At 40.0% G+C, this 7188-nt stretch overlaps 1 non-coding gene across 1 annotated transcript; it reads left to right on the top strand.

Moving 5' to 3' along the window:
- Positions 1–5704: 5704 nt before the first annotated feature.
- LOC112704419 (small nucleolar RNA R71) lies at positions 5705–5812 on the top strand. The gene has a single exon (XR_003155045.1). It is a non-coding gene; the product is annotated as a small nucleolar RNA R71 (small nucleolar RNA).
- The last annotated feature ends 1376 nt before the right edge of the window (positions 5813–7188 follow it).

Raw genomic sequence — 7188 nt, 5'->3', positions numbered from 1 at the left:
TCTCAAGAATGGCCGCCAATGAATTCTAGCTTATACCACGAAGATTCTGATTAAGGAATCCAAGAGATATCCACTCAATCTAAGGTAGAACGGAGGTGGTTGTCAAGCACACGTTCATAAGTGAGAATGATGATGAGTGTCATGGATCATCACATTCATCAAGTTGAGAAACAAGTGATATCTTAGAACAAGAATAAGCTGAATTGAATAGAAGAACAATAGTAATTGCATTAATACTCGAGGTACAGCAGAGCTCCACACCTTAATCTATGGTGTGTAGAAACTCTACCGTTGAAAATACATAAGAACAATGTCTAGGCATGGCTGAATGTCCAGCCTCCCAAAGAGGGTTCAATCATAAAAACATGATCAAAAGATGATCCGAAGATTGAAAGATTCCCCCAAATACAATAGCAAAAGGTCCTATTTATAGAGAACTAGTAGCCTAGGGTTTACAAAAATGAGTAAATGACGTAAAAATCCACTTCCAGGCCCACGTGGTGTGTGCTTGGGCTGAGCATTGAAGCTTCCATGTGTAGAGACTTTTCTTGGAGTTAAACGCCGGCTTTTGTGCCAGTTTGGGCGTTTAACTCCCATTTTTGTGCCAGTTCCGGCGTTTAACGCCGGGAATTCTGAAGTTGACTTGAAACGCCTGTTTGGGCCATCAAATCTCGGGAAAAGTATGAACTATTATATATTGCTGGAAAGCCCTAGATGTCTACATTCTAAAGCAATTGAGAGCGCGCCAATTGCGCTTCTGTAGCTCCAGAAAATCCACTTCTAGTGCAGGGAGGTCAGAATCCAACAGCATCTGCAGCCCTTTTCAGCCTCTGAATCAGATTTTTGCTCAGGTCCCTCAATTTCAGCCAGAAAATACCTGAAATCACAAAAAAACACACAAACTCATATTAAAGTCCAAAAAAGTGAATTTTAAATAAAAACTAATAAAAATATAATAAAAACTAACTAAAACATACTTAAAGCATACTAAAAACAATGCCAAAAAGCGTATAAATTATCCGCTCATCACAACACCAAACTTAAATTGATGCTTGTCTCCAAGCAACTGAAAATCAAATAGGATAAAAAGAAGAGAATATACAATGAATTCCAAAAACATCTATGAAGATTAGTATTAATTAGATGAGTGGGGCTTTTAGCTTTTTGCCTCTGAACAGTTTTGGCATCTCACTTTATCCTTTGAAGTTCAGAATGATTGGCTTCTATAGGAACTTAGAATCCAGATAGTGTTATTGATTCTCCTAGTTAAGTATGATGATTCTTGAACACAGCTACTTTATGAGTCTTGGCCGTGGCCCAAAGCACTCTGTTTTCCAGTATTACCACCGGATACATCCATGCCACAGACACATAACTGGGTGAACCTTTTTAGATTCTGACTCAGCTTTGCTAGAGTTCCCAATTAGAGGTGTCCAGGGTTATTAAGCACACTCTTTTTGCTTTGGATCACGACTTTAACCGCTCAGTCTCAAGTTTTCACTTGACACCTTTACGCCACAAGCACATGGTTCGGGACAGCTTGGTTTAGCCGCTTAGGCCAGGATGTTATTCCTGTAGGCCCTCCTATCCACTGATGCTCAAAGCCTTAGATCCTTTTTATTATCCTTGCCTTTTGGTTTAAAAGGGCTATTGGCGTTTTCTGCTTTCTCTTTTTTTTTGAATTTACTGCTTTTTCTTGCTTCAAGAATCATTTTTATGATTTTTCAGATCCTCAGTAACATGTCTCCTTTTTCATCATTCTTTCAAGAGCCAACAATTTTAACATTCATGAACAACAAATTCAAAAGACATATGCACTGTTCAAGCATACATTCAGAAATCAAAAGTATTGCCACCACATCAAAATAATTAATCTGCTATAAAATTTGAAATTCATGCAATTCTTCTCTTTTTCAATTAAGAATATTTTTCATTTAAGAAAGGTGATGGATTCATAGGACATTCATAACTTTAAGGCATAGACACTAAGACACTAATGATCATAAGACACAAACATAAATAAAACATAAAGCATAATTTTTGAAAAACAGAAAAATAAAGAACAAGGAGATTTAAAGAACGGGTCCACCTTAGTGATGGCGGCTTGTTCTTCCTCTTGAAGATCTTATGGAGTGCTTGAGCTCCTCAATGTCTCTTCCTTGCCTTTATTTCTCCTCTCTCATGATTCTTTGATCTTCTCTAATTTCATGGAGGAGGGTGGAATGTTCTTGGTGCTCCACCTTTAGTTGTCCCATGTTGGAACTCAATTCTCCTAGGGAGGTGTTGATTTTCTCCCAATAGTTTTGTGGAGGAAAGTGCATCCCTTGAGGCATCTCAGGGATTTCATGATGAGGGATTTCCTCATGTCCATGAGTGGGATCTCTTGTTTGCTCCATCCTCTTCTTAGTGACAAATGAGATGAGGGAAGGCTAACCTTGCCAAGGTAGAGGACTTGTCCGCCACCTTATAAAGTTCTTGGGATATAACCTCATGAACTTCTACTTCCTCTCCTATCATGATGATATGAATCATGATAGCCCGGTCTATAGTAGCTTCAGACCGGTTGCTAGTGGGAATGATTGAGCGTTGGATAAACTCCAACCATCCCCTAGCCACGGGCTTAAGGTCATGCCTTCTCAGTTGAACCGGCTTCCCTCTTGAATCTCTCTTCCATTGAGCGCCCTCTTTACAAATGTCTATGAGGACTTGGTCCAACCTTTGATCAAAGTTGACCCTTCTAGTGTAGGGGTGTTCATCTCCTTGCATCATGGGCAAGTTGAATGCCAACCTTACATTTTCCAGACTAAAATCTAAGCATTTCCCCCGAACCATTGTAAGCCAATTCTTTGGGTCCGGGTTCACACTTTGATCATGGTTCTTGGTGATCCATGCGTTGGCATAGAACTCTTAAACCATTAAGATTCTGACTTGTTGAATGGGGTTGGTAAGAACTTCCCATCCTCTTCTTTGGATCTCATGTTGGATCTCCAGATATTCACTCTTTTTGAGTTTGAAAGGGACCTCGGGGATCACCTTCTTCATGGCCACAACTTCATAGAAGTGGTCTTGATGCACCCTTGAGATGAATCTTTCCATCTCCCATGACTCGGAGGTGAAAGCTTTTGCCTTTCCTTTCCTCTTTCTAGAGGTTTCTCTGGCCTTAGGTGCCATAAATGGTTATGGAAAAACAAAAAGCAACGCTTTTACCACACCAAAAATGGAAGGTTTGCTCATCCTTGAGCAAAAAAGGAAAGAAAGGAGTAGAAGAAGAAGAAAATGGAGGAGATGGAGGGGGCTTTGTGGTTCGGCCAAGGAGGAGAAGTAGTGTTTAGGTTGTGTAAAAATGAAGGAGTGAAGAAGGGTTTATATAGGGGTGGAGAGAGGGGTAGGGTTCGGTCATTATGGGTGGGTTTGGGAGGGAAAGTGGTTTGAATTTGGATGGTGGGGTAGGTGGAGTTTTATGAAGGATGGATGTGAGTGGTGAAAAGAATGGTTGAATTTGATAGGTGAGGGGTTTTTTTGGGGAAGAGGTATTGAGGTGATTGGTGAATGGGTGAAGAAGAGAGAGAGTGGTGGGGTAGGTGGGGATCTTGTGGGGTCCACAGATCTTGAGGTGTCAAGGATAGCTCATCCCTGCACCAAGTGGCGTGTAAAACGCCCTTTATGCCAATCCTGGCGTTAAACGCCGGGCTGCTGCCCTTTTCTGGCGTTAAACGCCAGTCTGGTGACCCTTTCTGGCGTTAAACACCCAGAATGGTGCCAGACTGGGCGTTAAATGCCCATTTTCTGCTCTTACTGGTGTTTAAACGCCAACAAGTTTTTCCTCCAGGGTGTGCTATTTTTCTTTCTATTTTTCATTCTGTTTTTGCTTTTTCAATTGTTTTTGTGACTTCACATGATCATCAACCTATAGAAAACATAAAATAACAATAGAAAATAGATAAATATAACATTGGGTTGCCTCCCAACAAGCGCTTCTTTAATGTCAGTAGCTTGACAGTGGGCTCTCATGGAGCTTCACAGATGTTCAGAGTAATGTTGGAACCTCCCAACACCAAACTTAGAGTTTGAATGTGGGGGTTCAACACCAAACTTAGAAATTGGTTGTGGCCTCCCAACACCAAACTTAGAGTTTGACTGTGGGGGCTCTGTTTGACTCTGTTTTGAGAGAAGCTCTTCATGCTTCCTCTCCATGGTTACAGAGGGAGATCCTTAAGCCTTAAACACAGGATTCTTCATTCACTTGAATGATCAATTCTCCTCTGTCAACATCAATCACAGCCTTTGTTATGGCTAGGAAAAGTCTGCCAAGGATGATGGATTCATCCATGCACTTCCCAGTCTCTAGGACTATAAAATTAGCAGGGATGTAATGGTCTTCAATCTTTACCAGAACATCCTCTACATGTCCATAAGCTTGTTTTCTTGAATTATCTGCCATCTCTAGTGAAATTCTTGCAGCTTGTACCTCAAAGATCCCTAGCTTCTCCATTACAGAGAGAGGCATGAGGTTTATGCTTAACCCTAGGTCACACAGAGCCTTTTCGAAGGTCATGGTGCCTAATGTACAAGGTATTGAGAACTTCCCAGGGTCCTGTCTCTTTTGAGGTAATCTCTGCTTAGTCAAGTCATCCAGTTCTTTGGTGAGCAAAGGGGGTTCGTCCTCCCAAGTCTCATTACCAAATAACTTGTCATTTAGCTTCATGATTGCTCCAAGGTACTTAGCAACTTGCTCTTCAGTGACATCTTCGTCCTGTTCAGAGGAAGAATACTCATCAGAGCTCATGAATGGCAGAAGTAAATCCAATGGAATCTCTATGGTCTCAGTGTGAGCCTCAGATTTCCATGGTTTCTCATTAGGGAACTCATTGGAGGCCAGTGGACGTCCATTGAGGTCTTTCTCAGTGGCGATCACTGCCTCTTTCTCCTCTCCAAATTTGGCCATGTTGATGGCCTTACACTCTCCTTTTGGATTCTCTTCTATATTGCTTGGAAGAGTACTAGGAGGGAGTTCAGTAACTTTCTTACTCAGCTGACCCACTTGTGCCTCCAAGTTTCTAATGGAGGACCTTATTTCAGTCATGAAACTTTGGGTGGTTTTGATTAGATCAGAGACCATGGTTGCTAAGTCAGAGTGGCTCTGCTTAGAATTCTCTGTCTGTTGCTGAGAAGATGATGGAAAAGGCTTGCCATTGCTAAACCTGTTTCTTCCACCATTATTGTTGTTGAAACCTTGTTGAGGTCTCTGTTGATCCTTCCATGAGAGATTTGGATGATTTCTCCATGAAGGATTATAGGTGTTTCCATAGGGTTCTCCCATGTAATTCACCTCTTCCATTGATGGGTTCTCAGGATCATAAGCTTCTTCTTCAGATGAAGCGTCCTTAGTACTGCCTGGTGCAGCTTGCATTCCAGACAGACTTTGAGAAATCATATTGACTTGCTGAGTCAATATTTTGTTCTGAGCCAATATGGCATTCAGAGTATCAATCTCAAGAACTCCTTTCTTCTGATTCGTCCCATTATTCACAGGATTCCATTCAGAAGTGTACATGAATTGGTTATTTGCAACCATTTCAATGAGTTCTTGAGCTTCTGCAGGCATCTTCTTCAGATGAAGAGATCCTCCAGCAGAGCTGTCCAATGACATCTTGGACAGTTCAGACAGACCACCATAGAAGATACCTATGATGCTCCATTCAGAAAGCATGTTAGAAGGACACTTTCTGATCAATTGTTTGTATCTTTCCCAAGCTTCATAGAGGGATTCACCTTCCTTCTGTTTGAAGGTTTGGACTTCCACTCTAAGCTTACTCAATTTTTGAGGTGGAAAGAACTTTGTCAAGAAGGCATTGACTAGCTTTTCCCAAGAGTTCAGGCTTTCTTTAGGTTGTGAGTCTAACTATATCCTAGCTCTGTCTCTTGCAGCAAAAGATAATAGCATAAGTCTGTAGACCTCAGGGTCAACCCCATTGGTCACAGATTTGCAAGAATTCAGCTAAAAACTGATGAGGATCTTCCAATGGAAGTCTATGGAACTTGCAATTCTGTTGCATTAAAGAAACTAATTAAGGCTTAAGCTCAAAGTTGTTTGCTCCAATGGCAGGGATAGAGATGCTTGTCCCATAGAAGTCAGGAGTAGGTACAGTAAAGTCACCCAGCACCTTCCTTGCATTGTTGGCATTGTTGTTGTTTTTGGCTGCCATGTCTTCTTCTTGTTTGAAGATTTCTGTTAGGTCCTCTACAGAGAGTAGTGCTTTAACTTCTCTTAGCTTTCGCTTCAAGGTCCTTTCAGGTTCAGGGTCAGCCTCAACAAGAATGCTTTTATCCTTGCTCCTGCTCATATGAAAGAGAAGAGAACAAGAAAATATGAAATCTTCTATGTCACATATGGAGATTCCTTGAGATGTCAGAGGAAAAGAAGAATAGAAGGAGGAGGTAGAAGAAGAAGAATTCGAACTTATCAAGAGAGATAGAGTTCGAATTGTTGATAGTGGAGGAGTGTTAGTCCTTAAATAGAAGGATGTGAGAAGAGGGGAAGAATTTTCGAAAATAAATTAAAAGATTTTGAAGAAATTTTGAAAAATTGAAGAATGATTTTCGAAAATTAAAGTTGGGAAAGAAATAAAGTGATTTTTGAAAAAGATTTTGAAATTAGAAATCCAAAAGATTGAAAATTATTTGGAAAAAGATGTGATTAAGAAGATATGATTGAAGAGTTATGGTTTTAAAAAGATATGATGGAAAAGATATGATTGAGAAACAATTTAAAAAGATTTGATTTTTAAAATTAATGACTTGGCTAACAAGAAATTTAAAGGATATGATTCAAACATTAAACCTTTCTTAATAGAAAAGGCAACATACTTGAAATGTTGAATCAAATTATTAATTGTAGGCAAGTATTTTTGAGACTGGAAAGAAATTGATTTTGAAAATATATTATTGAAAAGATATGGTTTGAAAAAGATTTGATTTTGAAAAATTATGAAAACTTAAAAAAAAATTGAATTAAAAACAAAATCTTCCCTCTTGTATCATCCTGGCGTTAAACGCCCAGAATGGTATCCATTCTGGTGTTTAACGCCCAAAATGCTACCCTTTTGGGCGTTAAATCCCCAGGCCTGGCTGGCGTTTAAACGCCAATTTTCCTTCTTCACTGGGCGTTTTGAACGCCCAGCTTTTTCT

This window comes from Arachis hypogaea, chromosome 7 (genome assembly GCF_003086295.3).
Source record: "Arachis hypogaea cultivar Tifrunner chromosome 7, arahy.Tifrunner.gnm2.J5K5, whole genome shotgun sequence".
Classification (NCBI taxonomy): domain Eukaryota; kingdom Viridiplantae; phylum Streptophyta; class Magnoliopsida; order Fabales; family Fabaceae; genus Arachis; species Arachis hypogaea.
The sequence above is the reverse complement of the archived record's forward strand: the minus strand, read 5'-3'. Positions and strand labels throughout refer to the sequence as shown.